Source organism: Anomaloglossus baeobatrachus, chromosome 12 (assembly GCF_048569485.1).
Source record: "Anomaloglossus baeobatrachus isolate aAnoBae1 chromosome 12, aAnoBae1.hap1, whole genome shotgun sequence".
Taxonomy (NCBI): Eukaryota; Metazoa; Chordata; class Amphibia; order Anura; family Aromobatidae; genus Anomaloglossus; species Anomaloglossus baeobatrachus.
The window spans coordinates 21,781,011-21,803,664 of record NC_134364.1 but is presented as its reverse complement, the minus strand read 5'-3'; the positions used below and the strand labels follow the sequence as shown (position 1 = coordinate 21,803,664).

Sequence of the window (22,654 nt, the reverse complement as noted above, 5' to 3'; positions counted from 1 at the left end):
AGATGGTGCGTGCGGGAGTGCCGGCGTATGTGCAGAGATGGTGCGTGCGGGAGTGCCGGCGTATGTGCAGAGATGGTGCGTGCGGGAGTGCCGGCGTATGTGCAGAGATGGTGCGTGCGGGAGTGCCGGCGTATGTGCAGAGATGGTGCGTGCGGGAGTGCCGTTGTATGTGCAGTGATGGTGCGTGCGGGAGTGCCGGTGTATGTGCAGAGATGGTGCGTGCGGGAGTGCCGGTGTATGTGCAGTGATGGTGCGTGCGGGAGTGCCGGTGTATGTGCGGGGATGGTGCGTGCGGAAGTGCCGGTGTATGTGCAGTGATGATGCCTGCGGGAGTGCCGGTGTATGTGCGGGGATGGTGCGTGCGGGAGTGTCTGTGCAGAGATGGTGCGTGCGGGAGTGTCTGTGTATGTGCGGTGATGATGCTTGCAGGAGTGCCGGTGTATGTGCGGTGATGATGCTTGCAGGAGTGCCGGTGTATGTGCAGAGATGATGCGTGCGGGAGTGCCGGTGTATGTGCGGGGATGGTGTGTGCGGGAGTGCCGGTGTATGTGCGGTGAAGATGGGTGTGGGAGTGCCGGTGTATGTGCGGTGAAGATGGGCGTGGGAGTGCCGATGTATGTGCGGTGATGATGTGTGCGGGAGAGCCGGTGTATGTGCGGTGATGATGTGTGCGGGAGAGCCGGTGTATGTGCGGTGATGATGTGTGCGGGAGAGCCGGTGTATGTGCGGTGATGATTGGGTCTCTCTCTGCCTTCAATAATAAAAAAAAAAATAAATCCATTTTTTTACTGGATCAGTCACATCAGTTTTTACACACTCAGAGACGGATCCGTTGCATCAGGCACAAACCGGATTGTGCCTGATTGCAAAAAACTGATGTGTGAAAGTAGCCGAACAGAAAGGAGAAATGTTTATACAGCTTTATTTTTATAGAGAACCATTAATTCCACGCTGCACATGGGAACGGGTAACACACAAAACACAGATATAAATTACAGTGAATAAACCAATCCTCACAGACTGGTGCAGAGGGGAGCGGACCCAGCCCTCGGGGGCTTACAGTCTACAGGGTAATGGGGAGGAGACAGAAGGTCAGGGATACAAATATATAACACTGATAGACGGGTACAGAGGGGAGCGGACCCTGCCCTCGGGCGCTTACAGTCTACAGGGTAATGGGGAGGAGACAGGAGGTCGGGGATACAAATATATAACACTGACAGACGGGTGCAGAGGGGAGCGGACCCTGCCCTCGGGCGCTTACAGTCTACAGGGTAATGGGGAGGAGACAGGAGGTCGGGGATACAAATATATAACACTGATAGACGGGTACAGAGGGGAGCGGACCCTGCCCTCGGGGGCTTACAGTCTACAGGGTAATGGGGAGGAGACAGAAGGTCGGGGATACAAATATATAACAATCCACTTTACAAATCAATGTCTAGAATTAAGCCATGTTGGACATTAGCGACAATGAAAGAAAAAAAATCTTTTGTATCGGAGTCCCGTGCGTTTTAGGTGTAAAAATTTACCATAAAAATCCTCTCTCGTTGACTACATTGGAGGACACAGGAGGGTGATGGGGATTACACCGCACTGTTCTCTCAGTCTCTAAGGGGGGTCGACGGGGGGCAATTACACACAGTGCCAGTAGTCACAAGCTGTATATGAAAAACAAAGGGAGAAGATTAATAACACGCAGAGTTCCCTGTGAAAGCCCCTCCCCAACATGCAACACGGCCCCCTGCCCAGCACGAGCCCCCTGAACGTGCAACGTTGCTTCTTGCAAGCCACCACAAAGTGCAACACAGCCCCCTGAAAGCCCCAGAAAGTGCGGCGTCACCCCCTACCTAGGGCGAGCCCCACTAAAATGTGCAGCCTCCCCTGCGAGCCCCCACAACGCGCATCAACACCCCGCTGCCCAGTGCGAGCCCCCACAACTCACGCCAACACCCCGCTGCCCAGCGTGACCCCAACAACGCGCATCAACGCCCCGCTGCGATCCCCCACAACTCGCACCAACGCCCCGCTGCCCAGTGCGATCCCCCCACAATTCGCACCAACGCCCCGCTGCCCAGTGCGATCCCCGACAACTCGCACCAACGCCCCGCTGCCCAGTGCGATCCCCCACAACTCGCACCAACGCCCCGCTGCCCAGTGCGACCCCCACAACGCGCATCAACGCCCCGCTGCGATCCCCCACAACTCGCACCAACGCCCCGCTGCCCAGTGCGATCCCCCCACAATTCGCACCAACGCCCCGCTGCCCAGTGCGATCCCCGACAACTCGCACCAACGCCCCGCTGCCCAGTGCGATCCCCGACAACTCGCACCAACGCCCCGCTGCCCAGTGCGATCCCCCACAACTCGCACCAACGCCCCGCTGCCCAGTGCGATCCCCCACAACTCGCACCAACGCCCCGCTGCCCAGCGCGACCCCCACAACTCGCACCAACGCCCCGCTGCCCAGTGTGAGCTCCCACAACTCGCACCAACACCCCGCTGCCCAGCGCGACCCCCACAACGCGCATCAACGCCCCGCTGCCCAGGGTGAGCCCCCACAACTCGCCCCAACGCCCCGCTGCCCAGGGTGAGCCCCCACAACTCGCCCCAACGCCCCGTTGCCCAGTGCGACCTCCCACAACTCGCACCAACACCCCGCTGCCCAGTGCGAGCCCTCACAACTCGCACCAACACCCCGCTGCCCAGCGTGACCCCCACAACGCGCACCAACGCCCCGAAGCCCAGTGCGATCCCCCACAACTCGCACCAACGCCCCGCTGCCCAGTGCGATCCCCCACAACTCGCACCAACGCCCCGCTGCCCAGTGCGATCCCCCACAACTCGCACCAACGCCCCGCTGCCCAGTGCGATCCCCCACAACTCGCACCAACGCCCCGCTGCCCAGGGCGATCCCCCACAACTCGCACCAACGCCCCGCTGCCCAGGGCGATCCCCCACAACTCGCACCAACGCCCCGCTGCCCAGGGCGATCCCCCACAACTCGCACCAACGCCCCGCTGCCCAGGGCGATCCCCCACAACTCGCACCAACGCCCCGCTGCCCAGTGCGATCCCCCACAACTCGCACCAACGCCCCGCTGCCCAGTGCGATCCCCCACAACTCGCACCAATGCCCCGCTGCCCAGTGCGATCCCCCACAACTCGCACCAATGCCCCGCTGCCCAGTGCGATCCCCCACAACTCGCACCAACGCCCCGCTGCCCAGTGCGATCCCCCACAACTCGCACCAACGCCCCGCTGCCCAGTGCGATCCCCCACAACTCGCACCAACGCCCCGCTGCCCAGTGCGATCCCCCACAACTCGCACCAACGCCCCGCTGCCCAGTGCGATCCCCCACAACTCGCACCAACGCCCCGCTGCCCAGTGCGATCCCCCACAACTCGCACCAACGCCCCGCTGCCCAGTGCGATCCCCCACAACGCGCACCAACGCCCCGCTGCCCAGGGCGAGCCCCCACAACGCGCACCATTGCCCCGTGCGAGCCCCCCAAATGTGCAGCGTCACCCCCTGCTAGCACCCCTAAATGTACAGTATAGCCCCCTGCAAGCACTTCCAAACGTGCAGCATCGCCCCCTGCCCAGTGCAAGCCCCCCCAAGCGTTCAGTCACCCCCTGTGAGCCCCCCCCAAACAGGCAACGTTGCCTCCTGCCCAGTGCGAGCCCCCTAAACGTGCAGTGACACCCCCTGCCCAGTGCAAGCCCCCCAAAAAGGTGGAGTCGCTCCCTAGCAAGTGCAAGACCCCAAAAACATGCAGCTTCACCTCCTGCCTAGTGTAACCCCCACACATCATGCAAGCCTCCAAAGCATCACCCCCTGCACCGTGTAACCCGTCTTTCTTATTGAAGCCTCAACAGTACGGTGCTGCAGCTTCAGTACATTCCCTGTGACATATACACGAGCCCCCAGCACTGACAGGAGACGCTGCTCTGTGCCCCCAGCACTGACAGGAGACGCTGCTCTGTGCCCCCAGCACTGACAGGAGACGCTGCTCTGTGCCCCCAGCACTGACAGGAGACGCTGCTCTGTGCCCCCAGCACTGACAGGAGACGCTGCTCTGTGCCCCCAGCACTGACAGGAGACGCTGCTCTGTGCCCCCCGCACTGACAGGAGACGCTGCTCTGTGCCCCCAGCACTGACAGGAGACGCTGCTCTGTGCCCCCAGCACTGACAGGAGACGCTGCTCTGTGCCCCCAGCACTGACAGGAGACGCTGCTCTGTGACCCCAGCACTGACAGGAGACGCTGCTCTGTGCCCCCAGCACTGACAGGAGACTCTGCTCTGTGCCCCCAATAGTGACAGGAGACGCTGCTCTGTGCCCCCAATAGTGACAGGAGACGCTGCTCTGTGCCCCCAGCAGTGACAGGAGACGCTGCTCTGTGCCCCCAGCAGTGACAGGAGACGCTGCTCTGTGCCCCCAGCAGTGACAGGAGACTCTGCTCTGTGCCCCCAGCACTGACAGGAGACGCTGCTCTGTGCCCCCAGCAGTGACAGGAGACTCTGCTCTGTGCCCCCAGCACTGACAGGAGACTCTGCTCTGTGCCCCCAGCAGTGACAGGAGACTCTGCTCTGTGCCCCCAGCAGTGACAGGAGACTCTGCTCTGTGCCCCCAGCAGTGACAGGAGACTCTGCTCTGTGCCCCCAGCAGTGACAGGAGACTCTGCTCTGTGCCCCCAATAGTGACAGGAGACGCTGCTCTGTGCCCCCAAAATACAGTCTGACTCCCCAGAGTTATAACTGAACCAGATACAAGTTAGTCTGCAGTTAGACGTTAGCTATTAGATACTCATTCATGGTGACCAACTGTCATAGATGAATGAGTATCTAATAGCTGACGTCTGACTGTAGACTAACTGGAATCTGGTCTAGACACTTCAGCAGTGACCGACTAGAGCAGAGTGGAGAAAATGAGGCCTCCAATAATCAGCGCCGATACAGCCGATACAGCCGATACAGCCGGCTCACTGCTGAAGGAGAGGAGCACAAAACATCAACTCTCAACTAGCCTCTACCCTGCTGCTTCCCGCCCTCTGCACGGCCATGAAAAGGCCCCGCCCCTTCCGGTGACGTCATTCCCTCAAAATATCAACTCTAGTCCGGAAGTTCGTTCAAAATAATGGCGCTGGATGATGTCATGCGCCACACAGCTGCGGCGGTATCATCCCCCGTACTCCTGTATAAAGGCGGCCACACTCTACACACCACCCTGAGGATGCCGCCATAGAGCTCCAGGTACTGGCGGTGGCGGTTTTGATGGGTGGGTGTGTGTGTGTGTTTTGATGGGGAGGGGTGTGTGTGTGTGTGTGTTTTGATGGGGAGGGGTGTGTGTGTGTGTGATTTGATGGGGAGGTGGGTGTGTGTGGGTGTGATTTGATGGGGAGGGGGGTGTGTGTGGGTGTGATTTGATGGGGAGGGGTGTGTGTGTGTGTGTTTTGATGGGGAGGGGTGTGTGTGTGTGTGTGTGTTTTGATGGGGAGGGGTGTGTGTGTGTTTTGATGGGGAGGGGTGTGTGTGTGTGTTTTGATGGGGAGGGGTGTGTGTGTGTGTGTTTTCATGGGGAGGGGTGTGTGTGTGCGTGTTTTCATGGGGAAGGGTGTGTGTGTGCGTGTTTTCATGGGGAAGGGTGTGTGTGTGCGTGTGTGTTTTCATGGGGAGGGGGGTGTGCGTGTGTGTTTTGATGGGGAGGGGGGTGTGCGTGTGTGTTTTGATGGGGAGGGGGGTGTGCGTGTGTGTTTTGATGGGGAGGGGGGTGTGCGTGTGTGTTTTGATGGGGAGGGGGGTGTGCGTGTGTGTTTTGATGGGGAGGGGGGTGTGCGTGTGTGTTTTGATGGGGAGGGGGGTGTGCGTGTGTGTTTTGATGGGGAGGGGGCTGTGCGTGTGTGTTTTGATGGGGAGGGGGGTGTGCGTGTGTGTTTTGATGGGGAGGGGGGTGTGCGTGTGTGTTTTGATGGGGAGGGGGGTGTGCGTGTGTGTTTTGATGGGGAGGGGGCTGTGCGTGTGTGTTTTGATGGGGAGGGGGGTGTGCGTGTGTGTTTTGATGGGGAGGGGGGTGTGCGTGTGTGTTTTGATGGGGAGGGGGGTGTGCGTGTGTGTTTTGATGGGGAGGGGGGTGTGCGTGTGTGTTTTGATGGGGAGGGGGGTGTGCGTGTGTGTTTTGATGGGGAGGGGGGTGTGCGTGTGTGTTTTGATGGGGAGGGGGGTGTGCGTGTGTGTTTTGATGGGGAGGGGGGTCTGCGTGTGTGTTTTTTTTTTTAACTATATTTTTATTCAAATTTTTCAATAACATAACACTGGCATAAGCGAATTCAGCATTGCAAATTCAACATTACATTGTCATGTTTGATCATCCCAAATTCCATACCAATTTTTAAAATCAATAACCGTAACATGGCAAGATAAAGCAAAGGAAAGCAGCGACCCCTTAACCCATCATTCTTATCATTCCCCCCATTGAACTCTTGTGAACATGGTAATGACATACAATAAAGAAGTCCCACTCAAATCGGTTATTTCCCCCTCTCCTTTTAGTCAGCTTTCAACCTTTCCTCCCCCACCTCCAAGCCATCCAATGTACCCTTCAATTTTTCAGTATGATACCAGACTGTGTCTTTGAAAGGTGACATAATCCTGACTATCTCCTCCCGAGTACAATAGGCCAGTATGAATTTCTTCCATTTGGTAAAGTGCTGTCGTATTCTATCCGCCCTCCTTTCTGCATCCAATCCTTCTATTTCAAGAAGATGCATGAGCTGACCCAAGATCTCTTCAATCGCGGGGACCCTAGACTCCAACCAATTTTTTAGTATCGCTCTCTTGGCTGCCAGAAGTATCACATGTATAAGTCTGGGTGGGTTAGTCATCTTCCCTTTGGTATCGTTCCCCTCCTCCCAATGGTGAAAAATAGCGAACCCAGGTGAGAGCCGAACTTCAAGACCCCACACCTTTTGTATACAACTTTTGATCTGTGACCATAATGGACTCAAATGGGGGCAGGACCACAACCCGTGAAGGAGATCAGTTCCACTACTCTTACACTTAGGGCAATACGTAAGCCTGTCTGGCTTTGTTGCTGATGGAGGGAGATTGAAACCATAAATTGCCTTGTGCATAATTCTAAATTGGGTTTCTCGCCAATTCTCATTTAAAATTGATTTACGAAGAGCATTCCACCCTCCCCTAATTTTTACCCCCATAGACGGGTCCTCAAATTGTTTTTCCCAAGATTTAAATAAACCTTCCGGGTGCTGTCCTATTAGTATATCACGCATGGCTCCATAAAGAAAAGAGATAGATGATGAAGTTATTGAGTTCTTTACCAGACAATCAAAAGAGTTAAATACTACCTCCTGGGTCACATCATGCAACTGAGTCATAATACTATATCTCACTTGGTCATATTGGATTACTTGGTTAGGCCCCAGGCCATACTGCGCTATAATTTCGTCTCTACTCAACCATCTAGGCTCTGAGGTGTGCAAGAGATGAGCAACAGTCCTTATACCCCGCACCTTCCACTCTTCAAACAGCTTATTGCTTGTCCCCTGCACAAACTCTGGATTCCCCCATATAGGCAAGTATTTGGATATTTTATGGGGAAGTTTGTAATTTTTCCTCAACGCCTTCCACGCTGCAATCGTGTCTTTAAATAAGGAAGAGTGCTTGACTTTCACTGGGAGATTAGCCTGCCTAGTATGAAGCAATGCCACCAGATCCCAAGGTTGTGCATAGTCTCTCTCAAGCTCCAGCGCTGAATAATGCCTAGAGCCTTTAATCCAATCCAATATATATCTAGTCAAACAGGCTATATTGTAACCCCGAATGTTCGGCAAACTCAGACCTCCATGAACCTTAGATGCCATCAGCTTCTTAAGCCCTATACGAGGGCGTTTCCCCCTCCAAATGAAGTGTGAAAAAGCTCTATTTAGCTGGACAATATCTTTATGCTTGAGAAGCAGGGGAAGTGTTTGAAGATGATACATTAATTTTGATATCGACATCATCTTAATTAGGTGGACTCTACCAATTATGTTCAATGGAAGGTCGTGCCATCTTTTAAGATCTTGCTCTATTTGGCTCAGAAGGGGTGGATAGTTTAGACTATAAAGGGTTGCCGGAACCTTACCTATTTTAACTCCCAGGTATGTGATATATGACTTAGCCACTGTAATTCCTTCAAAAGGGTTCTGCTCCCGTGTTTGAACATTTGTCCCTCCCAGGTATAGGAGCTCGCATTTTGATGCATTAATCTTGAAGCCTGAGTACGCTCCAAACTCTCGCAAAATTTGTAAAATCTCGGGGACCTGCTGAGCTGGATTCGAAAGGAAAAGCAAAATGTCATCCGCAAAAAAAGCTGACTGAATTTGTCTATTATTTACAGAAATACCCTGGAAGGTGCTATGTGTAGATAACAATCGTACCAATGGTTCCAGAGCCAGATTAAAAAGTAATGGGGAAAGGGGGCAACCCTGTCTGGTTCCTTTCAGTAACGGAAAAGGGGCTGACAGATATCCTGGAATGTAAACTTGAGCCTTCGGATTTGTGTAAATTTCTCTAATGTAGGTATAAAATGACCCCGAAAAACGCATTTCATCTAGAACTCTATAAAGCCATGACCACTCAATATTGTCAAAGGCTTTCTCGGCATCTATTGTAAGCAAAGCGGGAGATTCTCCTTTCAGAGGCTGAAGGTTAACCCTATCCAGGACAAGAAGAACTTTTCTAATATTTAGTGTCCCTGATCTTTTCTGAATGAAACCGGCCTGTGCTGGGGAAATCAGTTGGGGAAGAATTATAGCTAGACGATTTGCCATAATCTTTGACATTATCTTCATATCTAGGTTGATAAGTGATATGGGCCTATACGAACCCGGATCCTTCGGGTCCTTCCCCTGTTTAGGGATCAATTTTATATATGCCCGGTTATTATTTTGGAAAGACGCATTACCGTCTAGTATGCTATTATACAGCTCTAGTAATGTAGGTAAGATCTCTTCCTTTACTGTTTTATAGAATTCTCCCGTAAATCCGTCAGGGCCAGGGGCTTTATAATTATGCATGGAGTTGATTGTCCCCAATACTTCTTCCCCCGTAATTTTGGCATTCAGAAAAGTGCGATGCTCTTCTGTGAGTCGAGGTAGTGTCACTTTAGATAAAAGATTATTATCGGGAAATTTGTCTCGCTTTTCCGACGAATAAAGGTTTCTATAATACGTGCCTAAAGTCTCAATTATTGTCTTAGGGTTTTTGTGTATCTCCCCCTTTTGATTTTTTATTTGCATGGGTCCCTGAGTTATAATCCTATTTTTCGCTAAGTTGGCCAGTATTTTCCCTGCTTTATTTCCAAAGCGATGTAATGTAGCTTCTGGCATTGACCTAGCCATTTGTTCCCGTTTTTCCGCCCACTCATTAAAAGCTCTTTGGGCTATTACCCATCTATCTCTATGGTCCCTGTGAGGTAAATCCGGAGATATGACGATAAATCATGACATTCAAGTCATGTCAGGAAGCCCTCTCCTGGTGTCACTACCCCCTTCCCTTCACACAACTGGTTTAGCAACAAATCCATGGCCATGTCCTGTGATATGGAAATTAGGTGGCTTTAGGACAATGTACACAGGATGACTCCCTGCCGTCACCCTGTAGTAGGAGCTGCTAGCTAGTTAGCAAGGCTATGGAAATAGCCAGACAGAACGACTCCAGTAAAAAATGGTTCATATCTCGCAAGCCATATTTCCGATAAATATGGCAACCATAACAATGGTGTCTCCGCATGTGGACGATGCTGGCACACCCTTTTTATGGAAGTAGGACATTGGGAAACACACCAAACGTGATATCAGCCATATGGGAACTCGTAGACAGGTCATGAGTCCCCTCGTTCTGCAGCGAAATTCATAACTGTCACAATGAGAGCATTGGCGTCCGTCTACGACGCTCCCAGGCACAGTTATGGCCAAAATCCCCTTTTCTGGATAATTCTGATCCATGCAGGGGGAGTGGCAGTGCTTCCCCGTGAGGTCACTAAGGTAGGAGGAGACCTGGATTTGCCGAGGTTGATAACCCTGCTTCGGCCATTTTCCAAGGTTCTTTTCGCTGGGGGCACGTGCAGGAAACATCTGTGGGAGTTCCTAGAAACCTGGTCTACAGCGCCCCCCTGTGGCCAGACGCAACAAGGTAACTGATTGAACTGTGTATGCCTGTTTGTAACCCATGCTTTATCTGTAACTGTACTCTGACGTATGTATATTCTGTAGATTCCCTATTGTATATATTGTAGTTTCTAGTGTGCTTTAGGCTGATTAAATTATATAATTAATCTTGGGCTGTTCTGTTATCTCGATCTTGAATCCCACGTCTGTGTGTTCGGCTAATAGTTACCGTAAATCGGTTGGTGGCAGCGAGTTTGTGCCAAGGATTATTGTGGGGAGGCCAGTGAGATTCGGGAAGATATTATATATTCCGCCCGCGGAGGTCGGGGGAATATATACCTTACTCTCACCGGGGACCCTTCAATAATCGGCATAAGTAGTATAGCGGCCTCCTTGCTTATTGTCGGGCAATTCCATAATTGGCCTGACTATAAGAGGGGCGCTAGAGAGCGCGTCACGTGCTCTGTCTGTCGGTCGGGAGGTATAAAGGAGGGGTGACCCCCACTTGTTACCCCCCGATTGTGACGTACTGGTAGCCAGCGCGGGGGATTTCTGAGTGACCCCCCCGGTGGTTTGTGACATATTGGTGGCATAGCGGTGGGATCGAGATAATAGTGTGTGTGAGGTGTGAGACCCATACTCCCAGACACTAAAGACTGCCTGCAGCAGCTGTGGCTGCTGGGGTCTTCAGACTAGCTCAACACTAGAGTGTCAGAGTGCAGATACTGTAAGGTGTGTGGAGGCATCAGGTGTCAGTTCTGTGTCAGTGACCAAAAGTCTGCAAGAATGGCTGATGGCACCAGGAGCAGAGCTATGCAACTGGCCATTGCTAAAGCAGGAGCCGAAGAGAGGGAGGACGGTGCTGTGGACAGCAATGAGGAGGTTGCCCACGAGTCCTCCAGGAGCTCGACGCCAGAAAACAGCTCTGCAGAGGACATTGCACAACCGGGCACTGCTGGACAAGATGAGGAGCAGCTCGCCCAAGGGTCCTCAACGAGCCAGATGCCAGCCCTCCGCTCTGCAATGGACAGTGAATCACCAGGCTCCGCAGCGGGCCGCAGATCACCACGTGCCATTCCACCGAGCCTGGGAGGCTCGGATAGCCTTCTTCAAATGGCTATGGCCCTACGCCAGGCTGGAGACCGGGAGGGCTACAAGGAACTCATGGCCGAGCGTGAGCGGCAAGCAGCGCGTGAAGAGCGCCAGGCAGAGCGTAACTACCAGCTGCAGCTAGCTCAGCTCCGGCCCTCATCAGCCACCCGTGACCTTCCAGACACCAAACTTCCAAAGGTCCGTGTTGAGGACTTCCCAGTGCTGGAGAAGGATGGAGACTTGGACTCTTTCTTGACTGCTTTTGAACGGACTTGCTTGCAGCATCATCTGAACAAGGACCAGTGGGCCAAATACCTGACCCCCCGTTTAAGGGGTAAGGCCCTGGATATCCTTGGGGACTTGCCTGCTGAGGCGGATCAGGGCTACGACACCATCAAGCGGGCCCTGATCCAACAGTACAACCTCACCCCGGAGTCCTACCGCAAGAAGTTCCGGACGCTGCAGAAGGGACCAAAGGACTCCTGGGCTGACCACCGGCGGGCACTTGCCCGAGCTGCCGACCACTGGACCCAAGGCCTGCAGCTTTCCACCGGACCGGAGATCCTGGACTTGTTCATCACGGAGCAACTCTTGTGGAACTGCCCTGAGGATCTCCGCCAGTTCATCCGAGACCAGAAGCCAAAGGGATCCACGGCTACAGCTGCCCTGGCAGATGACTACACCAACAATCGGGCTCCTGAAGCCAGGAGAGCAGCCACCAGCAGCACCTGGAGAGGGGGTAAGATGAACTCTGCGACTGCCCCACCTGCCCCTAGACTGCAGGGGGTGTCCCCCTCAACTCCCCTCTCCAGGCCCGTGGCAGAGCCAAGACGGTGCCACCAGTGCAACCTACCTGGACACTTCAAGGCCATGTGCCCTCAGCGTCCCAAGGCCCCGGCTCCGTCCCCGTCCCAAGGGCCGCCCAAGGTGTATTGTGTGGGGTGGGGGTGGTGGTAGGTCCCTGGACAGCTTCCAACCTGTCACCGTCGGCCAGTCTGTGACCATAGGACTGCGAGACAGCGCCTCGGAGGTGACTCTGGTGCGGCCTGAGATGGTGTCCCCCCAAGACTTGATCCCTGGAAAAACCCTCGCTGTCTCCGGGATTGGAGGCATTGACCCGGCGCTGCCTGTTGCTGACATTTATGTGGACTGGGGCGCAGGGCGGGGGGTGAGGGAGGTGGGGGTAACTGATCGGATCCCTGCAAACGTGCTACTTGGGACAGATTTGGGGCAAATAACCTCCCAGTTTGGCCCCGCCCCAAAGGCTGAACCTTCAGCCAGTGCTGACGTGCCTCCGGACAATGTTAATGTGTTATCTATGAATGATGTAAGGGAGGAGGGAGTGAACTCTGATATTTCTGCTTGCACAGACACCATAGACACACACACAGCTGCAGCTGTGACAGGGGAGGGGGTCAGAGAAAGGTGTGACAATGCCTCTACAAGTAATCAGCCTGTGAGCTGGGATCTGTTGCCCTCTGCAGGGATAAGCAGAGAGCAGGGTGCTGCAGGGGGAGGACCAGTGTGTGGGGTGGGGGCTACCACAGCAAATGTGGGGTCCCCAGAGATTTCACAGCGGGGTTCTGTTGCTGCAGGAGGGGAACAGGCAGGTGAGATTGGGGCCGGTCCAGGAGCGGAAGTGCTCCCAGGTAAGATCTCGGTGCAGGGTTCCCCCACAACCGGGGTGTCAGGAAGCCAGGTAGGTCTGCCTGAGCCGGCGACTTGGTCAGGAACGGAGGAGGAGCAGGCACGACCCACGGTCGCAGCGGCTGTGGCCGCTGTCACCCGCAGTGGGAGTGCTGGAAGCCAAGGGGCCTCCCGGAGGTCCGATAGCTCTTCCCCTTCTGACCAAGTGGCAGCCGAGTCAGGTGGAGGCCAGGACACAGGTCCCGGGGTACTGACTGAAGATGTGACAGTCTCGTCGATTCTGGCCACATCTAGTCAGGAGTTTCAGGCAGCGTTAGAAGCTGACGACAGCCTGAAAGCTCTAAAGGAGCAGGCGGCACAGCCTCCCTCGGACTCGGACCCGGAGCGAGTGGTCTGGGACCAAGGACGGCTGTACCGGGCCACGGTCCAGCAGGGTTCACCGGAGGCGTGGCCCAGGGACCGACAGTTGGTGGTACCCTATCCGTTCCGGACGGAGTTGTTGCGGATCGCACATGAGATTCCGATGGCCGGACACCTAGGGATCGCTAAGACCAAGGCCAGGTTAAACCAGCATTTCTACTGGCCAAAAATGGGGGCCGATGTGGCTGCCTACTGCCGTTCGTGTGAAACCTGTCAGAGAGTGGGGAAGGCGGGGCCACGCCCCAAAGCCCCACTGGTATCTCTGCCAATCATCGATGAGCCTTTCAGGAGGGTGGCTGTGGATCTGGTCGGCCCGCTGGCCATCCCCAGCAGCTCCGGGAAACGCTTCATACTGACGGTAGTGGACTATGCCACCCGGTACCCAGAAGCAGTGGCCTTGTCGTCCATTCGGGCTGACAAGGTGGCCACCGCATTGCTGGAGATTTTCTCCCGAGTGGGTTTTCCCCAGGAAATGCTCACCGACCGGGGGACCCAATTCATGTCCCAGCTGATGGAGGCCCTCTGTAAGCAAGTCCAGGTGCGACATCTGGTGGCCAGCCCGTACCATCCACAGACTAATGGCCTGTGCGAGCGGTTCAATGGCACCTTAAAGCAGATGCTTAAGATGTTGGTCGACTCCCATGGGCGTGACTGGGAGCGGTATCTCCCACACCTGTTATTTGCTTACCGGGAGGTTCCACAGGCCTCAACGGGATTCTCACCGTTTGAGCTCCTGTACGGGCGACGTGTGCGGGGCCCCCTGGCTCTGGTGAAAGAGGCTTGGGAAGGGGATTTGGCCACCCCTGGAGTGTCGGTTATCGAGTATGTCATGCGCTTCCGGGACAAAATGCAGGCCTTGACGCAACTGGTACACGACAATATGGCTCAAGCCCAGGCTGATCAGAAGCGTTGGTACGACCAGAACGCTTGTGAGAGGACCTACCAAGTGGGTCAAGAGGTGTGGGTACTGGTCCCCGTACCACAGGACAAGCTTCAGGCAGCCTGGGAAGGCCCATACCTCGTGTACCAGCAGCTCAACCCTGTGACGTACCTGGTCACCCTGGACCCTGCCCGTGGAAGGCGGAAGCCCTTCCATGTGAACATGATGAAGGCACATCATGAGCGGGAGGCATGTGCGCTCCCCGTGTGCAACCTGCCCGAGGAGGGAGAAGCGGAAACCCTCTTGGATATGCTAGCCCAGGTTAGGGCAGGCGGATCCATTGAGGATGTGGAGGTTGGCCACCAGCTCTTGGAGGACCAACGGTCCCAGCTGTGGGCCACCCTACACCCCTTCCGGGGGTTGTTTACCAACCAGCCCGGAAGGACTGACTTGGCTGTCCATCACGTGGACACTGGGGATCATCCCCCGATCCGGCGTTCAGCATATCGGGTCTCCCTGGAGGTGCAGCAACACATGCGCCAGGAGATTGACGAGATGCTGAAGCTGGGGGTGATCCAGGCATCCAACAGCGCTTGGGCCTCGCCTGTAGTCCTCGTCCCTAAGAAGGACCGAACCACTCGGTTCTGCGTGGACTACAGGGGGCTCAATGCTGTCACGGTCGCCGATGCGTACCCAATGCCACGCATCGATGACCTGCTCGATCAGTTGGCCGGGGCTCAGTACCTGACCATCATGGATCTGAGCCGGGGATATTGGCAGATCCCCCTGACTCGCAAGGCCAGGGAACGCTCTGCCTTTATTACCCCATTTGGACTGTACGAGTCCACGGTGATGCCATTCGGGATGAGGAATGCCCCTGCCACTTTCCAGCGGATGGTCAACACCCTGCTCAAGGGACTTGAAGGGTACGCGGCCGCGTACCTGGATGACATTGCCGTCTTCAGTCCCACCTGGGAAGATCACCTAGAGCATCTAGCACAGGTGCTCAGGCGGGTCCACCGGGCAGGTTTGACCATCAAGCCGGGCAAGTGTCAGCTGGCCATGAGCGAGGTCCAGTACCTCGGTCACCGGGTAGGCGGGGGAACACTGAAGCCCGAGCCTGAGAAAGTGGAAGCCATCGCATCCTGGCCCACCCCCAGGACCAAGAAGCAGGTGATGTCCTTCTTGGGGACCGCGGGGTACTATAGGAGGTTTGTTCCATGCTATAGTAGCCTGGCAAAGCCCTTGACGGACCTCACCAAGAAGAAGCTGCCCTCTGCAGTCGATTGGACAATGGACTGCGAGACAGCCTTCCGGGCCCTAAAGGACGCCCTGTCCAGCCCGCCCGTGCTACAGGCAGCCGACTTCACGCGGCCGTTTGTAGTACAGACCGACGCCAGTGACTTCGGCCTCGGTGCGGTGCTCAGCCAGGTGGACTCTGCGAGCCAAGAGCACCCAGTCTTGTACCTGAGCAGGAAGCTGCTACCAAGGGAAGTTGCCTATTCCACGATGGAGAAGGAGTGCCTGGCCATAGTGTGGGCCCTGCAGCGTCTGCAACCCTATCTATACGGGCGCCACTTCATCGTGGAGACGGACCACAATCCCCTCAGCTGGTTGCACACCGTCTCTGGGACGAATGGGCGATTGTTGCGATGGAGCCTTGCGCTCCAGCAATACAACTTCACCATTCGCCACAAAAGGGGCCGTGACCACGGTAACGCAGACGGGCTGTCCCGACAAGGAGAGGTCGCGGACGGGCGCACGGGGGAACACCGGAGTGTGCTGCCCCCTAGCGCCCTCAAAAGGGGGGAGGTGTGAGGTAAATCCGGAGATATGACGATAAATCATGACATTCAAGTCATGTCAGGAAGCCCTCTCCTGGTGTCACTACCCCCTTCCCTTCACACAACTGGTTTAGCAACAAATCCATGGCCATGTCCTGTGATATGGAAATTAGGTGGCTTTAGGACAATGTACACAGGATGACTCCCTGCCGTCACCCTGTAGTAGGAGCTGCTAGCTAGTTAGCAAGGCTATGGAAATAGCCAGACAGAACGACTCCAGTAAAAAATGGTTCATATCTCGCAAGCCATATTTCCGATAAATATGGCAACCATAACAATGGTGTCTCCGCATGTGGACGATGCTGGCACACCCTTTTTATGGAAGTAGGACATTGGGAAACACACCAAACGTGATATCAGCCATATGGGAACTCGTAGACAGGTCATGAGTCCCCTCGTTCTGCAGCGAAATTCATAACTGTCACAATGAGAGCATTGGCGTCCGTCTACGACGCTCCCAGGCACAGTTATGGCCAAAATCCCCTTTTCTGGATAATTCTGATCCATGCAGGGGGAGTGGCAGTGCTTCCCCGTGAGGTCACTAAGGTAGGAGGAGACCTGGATTTGCCCAGGTTGATAACCCTGCTTCGGCCATTTTCCAAGGTTCTTTTCGCTGGGGGCACGTGCAGGAAACATCTGTGGGAGTTCCTAGAAACCTGGTCTACAGCGCCCCCCTGTGGCCAGACGCAACAAGGTAACTGATTGAACTGTGTATGCCTGTTTGTAACCCATGCTTTATCTGTAACTGTACTCTGACGTATGTATATTCTGTAGATTCCCTATTGTATATATTGTAGTTTCTAGTGTGCTTTAGGCTGATTAAATTATATAATTAATCTTGGGCTGTTCTGTTATCTCGATCTTGAATCCCACGTCTGTGTGTTCGGCTAATAGTTACCGTAAATCGGTTGGTGGCAGCGAGTTTGTGCCAAGGATTATTGTGGGGAGGCCAGTGAGATTCGGGAAGATATTATATATTCCGCCCGCGGAGGTCGGGGGAATATATACCTTACTCTCACCGGGGACCCTTCAATAATCGGCATAAGTAGTATAGCGGCCTCCTTGCTTATTGTCGGGCAATTCCATAATTGGCCTGACTATAAGAGGGGCGCTAGAGAGCGCGTCACGTGCTCTGTCTGTCGGTCGGGAGGTATAAAGGAGGGGTGACCCCCACTTGTTACCCCCCGATTGTGACGTACTGGTAGCCAGCGCGGGGGATTTCTGAGTGACCCCCCCGGTGGTTTGTGACAGTCCCTATCAGGATGCTTTTGAAAAGAAGTATATGCTTCCCTCAATTTATGGGAGGTTTCAGTAAATTTAAGATGAGCCTTTTTCTTCAAATAGGAAACATGTGCTATCGTTCTGCCCCGTAATACTGCCTTCGCCGTGTCCCATAATAACATAGGTGTGTCTTTATGTTGATCATTATGTACCATAAATTCCGTCCACCATTCCTTTAATTTCAAGGAAAAATCTTCGTTATCTTTAAGGAAGGAAGGATATCTCCACAGATAGTCCGTTCCTCTGGGATAAATGTTTGCTAGGTCTAGCACCACCGGGGCATGGTCAGAAATCACCAAATCCTGGATAGTAGCTGAGTGGAGCGCACGTACCAGGTTCCCTGAAATAAGGAAGTAGTCAATGCGAGACCAGGAGCTATTAGCATGTGAATAGTGCGTAAATTCCCTATCCTGAGGGTGCAATAGTCTCCACGCATCCCATAAGGCCGTGGCATTTAACAGAGGACGCATAACTTTATCATGGCCGCGCGGTACATTTGGGGGGCCTTTAGCATTTTTCCTGTCCTCTAGCACAGATACCACCGAGTTGAAATCCCCCCCAATTATTAGATTAAAATGGGCATGTTCTAAAATTTTGGCCTCAAGTCGTTGAAAGAATGATTTGTTGTTTTCGTTCGGGGCATAAATATTAAAGATTTTATAAATTCCTCCAGGTATCTCCACTGAGACCATCTGAACCCTACCTTCCGTGTCCGCATATGTTTCCAGGACTTGATGTTGTAATCTCCTACTGACTAATGTAATAACCCCTGCTTTCCTTTTAACTGAAGATGACCCATAGACTCCTCCAACCCACAATTTCCCCATCCTCTGCATGTCTGAACCTTCCAGATGAGTTTCCTGAAGAAGTGCAATGTCCGGTTTGAGGCGATTAAGGTGGCGTAATATCTTAATTCTTTTTTGGGGGGAACGTAACCCCTTAACATTCCAGGTGACTATTCTCATAAAGCACATGTAATAAATGGAAATCCTGCCTTTCGTTTACCATGTTTTTGCTGCCCTCCCTTGCCAAAAAAAAATTCAACCAATTAGACAATTGAACATAGTGCTCACTTGCAATAGTGAGAGTAGTAGTAATAATAATAACTCTGTGTAAAATCTTTGCTACTTCACTTGAATCCAAAATCCCCAAACATTTCAAACATCTCCCTCCCCTCCCCCCCCCCAACTATACCAAAATACTCAGACTTCACTTTTTTCTGATCACTTTCCAAGCTCAGTCAACCTTATACTTATAGCATTTAACCAATATAAAGGACTGTCCCACCTACAAAGAAAGAGAGAAGGAAAAAAAAAAAAAAAAAAAAAAAAAAGTTCTCTTTCCTTTCCTCCGCCTCAGATTTCTTAAACTTTTTCCACTGCGGCTTCTCCAGCCTAAATCAAAAAATGGTGTCCCACCTTGAACTTTACACATCCGACATTTGTCTATTTGTCTCAGGTTCCCTTAAGTTCCTTGTTTTGCTGTCTCCGGTCCTTCGGGGAAGCTGTAGCGAGCTTCACAGAGCTCCCTTTGGTCACTCTCTGGTTCGGTGAGTCGTTGCGCCCTTGTCCTGGAGAATTCCTGAGGTCACGAGGACTGCTGATCCGCTCAATAAAGGCCTCTGCCTCCTTTGGACTTGAGAAAGAATTGTAGGATCCATCCTGATGTCTGATAATCAACGTTGCCGGGTACTTTAACTGGAAGCGTATATTTCTCTTAAATAAGGCAGAGCATATGTATGAGAATGCCCTCCGCTGCCGTGCGACCTCCGCAGAAAAATCCTCGAAGAGTAAGATGCGCGAGCCTTTCACCTCCAAGGGATGTTTCAATTTCCTGTATGCCTGTAATATTTCCTGTTTATCGGAGAAGTCCAAGTATTTCATTATGACTTGTCTTGGGCGTCTGTTATTTTCACTCTCATCACCTCTCCTTGGCGGACCAATGCGGTGCACCCTTTCCACTTTTCTCCTTCCTGCTACTCCCAGGGTTGTAGGAATAGTGGATTCACACAATGTACGTAGCTCACCAACTGGGTATGTTTCAGGCAGGCCGACAATGCGCAAATTGCTTCTTCTGGAGCGGTTCTCCAGATCGTCCACACGGTCCCTCAGGATCAGATTCTCCCTGGCCAGACGCATGACTGTAGTGTGGTCAGAGCCGAAGTCCTCCTCTAGCGTCGACATTCTGGTTTCCATAGCCGCAACCTGTTCCACCGTCTCATCAAGTTGGTTCTGTATGGCACTGAGAGCTGTTGCTATTGATGCTTTAATTGTAGCGGAGATGTCAGGTAGCAAACGATTGGCGACTTCATCAGCCAGACGCTTATAATCCATACCCTCCATTGTTTTGAATACATCCGGGGTCCCCTGGGAATCCTCCATCTCCATCTGATGAGTATTTTCAGGTGACCTAGGGACACTTAATTCTGTATGGGCAGTCACAATCTTTTTTTCACACTGTACGCTGGATGTATGAGGATTTTGTGTTTTGGAGCTGCTGCGCAGCAGGTATCTTTCCATCAAATAGTGAATGAAGGGACGCAAGTTTTGACACTGATTTAGTGTGGGTTGTCAGACAAATCTTGATTCTGCTCCCCCTTTTGTTTATTCTCACTTTCACCCCTTTCTCCCCCCTGCCAGAGTTATATGAATTCTCACTGTCCTGTAACTTTGCAGGGATGTATGTTTAAACTTCCCTCCTTCAGCTTCTTTCACTTTCTCCAGAGCTTTGCATTGATTCTGTATGCCTAGAGATTCAGCTCCTGCTTATGCACAGGTCTGGACAAGATGGGGGAAGGGCCCAGGGATTCTCTGCTCTTTGCAGAACTTGTCAGTAGCGTTGTTTGCTGCTGATATCTTATCAGGACTCCAGGAGATTTATTATTCTGCTGCCGGTTAACTGTTTAGTGCTGGGGGAGTGAGTGATCTGTGCAAGGTAAGCCGTCAGCTGTGTCCTGCTCTCTGTGTGCAGATCTGATTTTAGTGCAGGGAAGGCTCCGGCGCCATCTTTATCACGCTGCCAGACCTTGAGAGGGAGGGGGAGAGCGAAGTTCACCGCGCTGTTTCAAGTGATTATCTCCACGGCTCCCCTGCATGTAGCAACTTCACTCACCGGTGGAATGGAGCGGGGGAGGCTGATGGGTTGTCCGGTATATATGTCAGAGCTGCAGGGAATGACAGAGCTCAGGCGTCCTGTGTCCTACATGATCAGCGCAGGAGCCGGAAGTCTGCGTGTGTGTTTTGATGGGGAGGGGGGTCTGCGTGTGTGTTTTGATGGGGAGGGGGGTGTGCGTGTGTGTTTTGATGGGGAGGGGGGTGTGCGTGTGTGTTTTGATGGGGAGGGGGGTGTGCGTGTGTGTTTTGATGGGGAGGGGGGTGTGCGTGTGTGTTTTGATGGGGAGGGCGGTGTGCGTGTGTGTTTTGATGGGGAGGGCGGTGTGCGTGTGTGTTTTGATGGGGAGGGCGGTGTGCGTGTGTGTTTTGATGGGGAGGGCGGTGTGCGTGTGTGTTTTGATGGGGAGGGCGGTGTGCGTGTGTGTTTTGATGGGGAGGGCGGTGTGCGTGTGTGTTTTGATGGGGAGGGCGGTGTGCGTGTGTGTTTTGATGGGGAGGGCGGTGTGCGTGTGTGTTTTGATGGGGAGGGCGGTGTGCGTGTGTGTTTTGATGGGGAGGGCGGTGTGCGTGTGTGTTTTGTTGGGGAGGGCGGTGTGCGTGTGTGTTTTGATGGGGAGGGCGGTGTGCGTGTGTGTTTTGATGGGGAGGGCGGTGTGCGTGTGTGTTTTGATGGGGAGGGCGGTGTGCGTGTGTGTTTTGTTGGGGAGGGCGGTGTGCGTGTGTGTGTTGATGGGGAGGGCGGTGTGCGTGTGTTTTGATGGGGAGGGCGGTGTGCGTGTGTGTTTTCATGGGGAGGGGGGTGTGTGTGTGTCACCCCCTGGCCACTGCGAGCCCCCCAAACATGCAGCCTCACCCCCTGGCCACTGCGAGCCCCCCAAACATGCAGTGTCACCCCATGCAAGCCCCCCAAACATGCAGTGTCATCCCCTGGCCAGTGCGAGTCCTCCAAACATGCGTCACCCCCTGGCCACTGCGAGCCCCCCAAACATGCAGCCTCACCCCCTGGCCAGTGCGAGTCCTCCAAACATGCGTCACCCCCTGGCCAGTGCGAGCCCCCCCAAAACATGCAGCGTCGCTCCCCGGCCAGTGCGAGCCCTCCAACCGTGGAGCGTCGCTCCCCGGCCAGTGCGAGCCCCCCAACCGTGGAGCGTCGCTCCCCGGCCAGTGCGAGCCCCCCAACCGTGGAGCGTCGCTCCCCGGCCAGTGCGAGCCCCCCAACCGTGGAGCGTCGCTCCCCGGCCAGTGCGAGCCCCCCAACCGTGGAGCGTTCGCTCCCCGGCCAGTGCGAGCCCCCCAACCGTGGAGCGTTCGCTCCCCGGCCAGTGCGAGCCCCCCAACCGTGGAGCGTCGCTCCCCGGCCAGTGCGAGCCCCCCAACCGTGGAGCGTCGCTCCCCGGCCAGTGCGAGCCCCCCAACCGTGGAGCGTCGCTCCCCGGCCAGTGCGAGCCCCCCAACCGTGGAGCGTCGCTCCCCGGCCAGTGCGAGCCCCCCAACCGTGGAGCGTCGCTCCCCGGCCAGTGCGAGCCCCCCAACCGTGGAGCGTCGCTCCCCGGCCAGTGCGAGCCCCCCCAACCGTGGAGCGTCGCTCCCCGGCCAGTGCGAGCCCCCCAAACGTGCAGCTTCACCCCCTTTCCAGTGCGAATCCACCCCAAAGATGCAAAGTCGCTCCCCGGCCAGTGCGAGCCCCCCAAACGTGCAGCTTCACCCCCTTTCCAGTGCGAGTCCACCCCAAACATGCAAAGTCGCTCCCTGGCAAGTGTGAGCCGCCAAAACGTTCCACATTGCCTCCTGCAAGCCCCCCAAACGTGCAGCCTCACCTCCTGCCTAGAGTAACCCCCACATTCCTTATGAAACCTCCACAGCATCACCCCCTGCTCCGTGTAACCCACCATAAGCCACTTACCTTATTAAAGCCTGAGATATACACGAGCTGCAGCCCCCAACACAGACAGGAGACACTGCTCTGTGCCCCCCAACAATCAGGCTGAGACCCCAGAGCTATAACTAATGAGGAAACGCTGAATCTTCTCCACCTCAGGGTCAGGATCCTCCGCTCTGCACAGGAGCCCGAGCACTGCTGCTTCCCGCCCACAGATCAGCACGGCACCGAGGAAGCCCCGCCCCTTCCGGTGACATCATGATTCCATGAAATCACTCCTCCCCCTCAAAAAATCAACTCCGATCTAGCCTCTACCCTGCTGCTTCGGT

General features: G+C 54.4%; 1 long non-coding RNA gene across 1 annotated transcript; it reads right to left on the bottom strand.

The window, feature by feature from the left end:
* Nucleotides 1-905: 905 nt before the first annotated feature.
* On the bottom strand, nucleotides 906-22,597 carry LOC142257811 (uncharacterized). The gene is made up of 2 exons (XR_012727657.1): nucleotides 22,350-22,597; nucleotides 906-1,661 (listed from the first exon to the last, which is right to left on the bottom strand). It is a non-coding gene; the product is annotated as an uncharacterized LOC142257811 (long non-coding RNA).
* Between the last annotated feature and the right edge of the window lie 57 nt (nucleotides 22,598-22,654).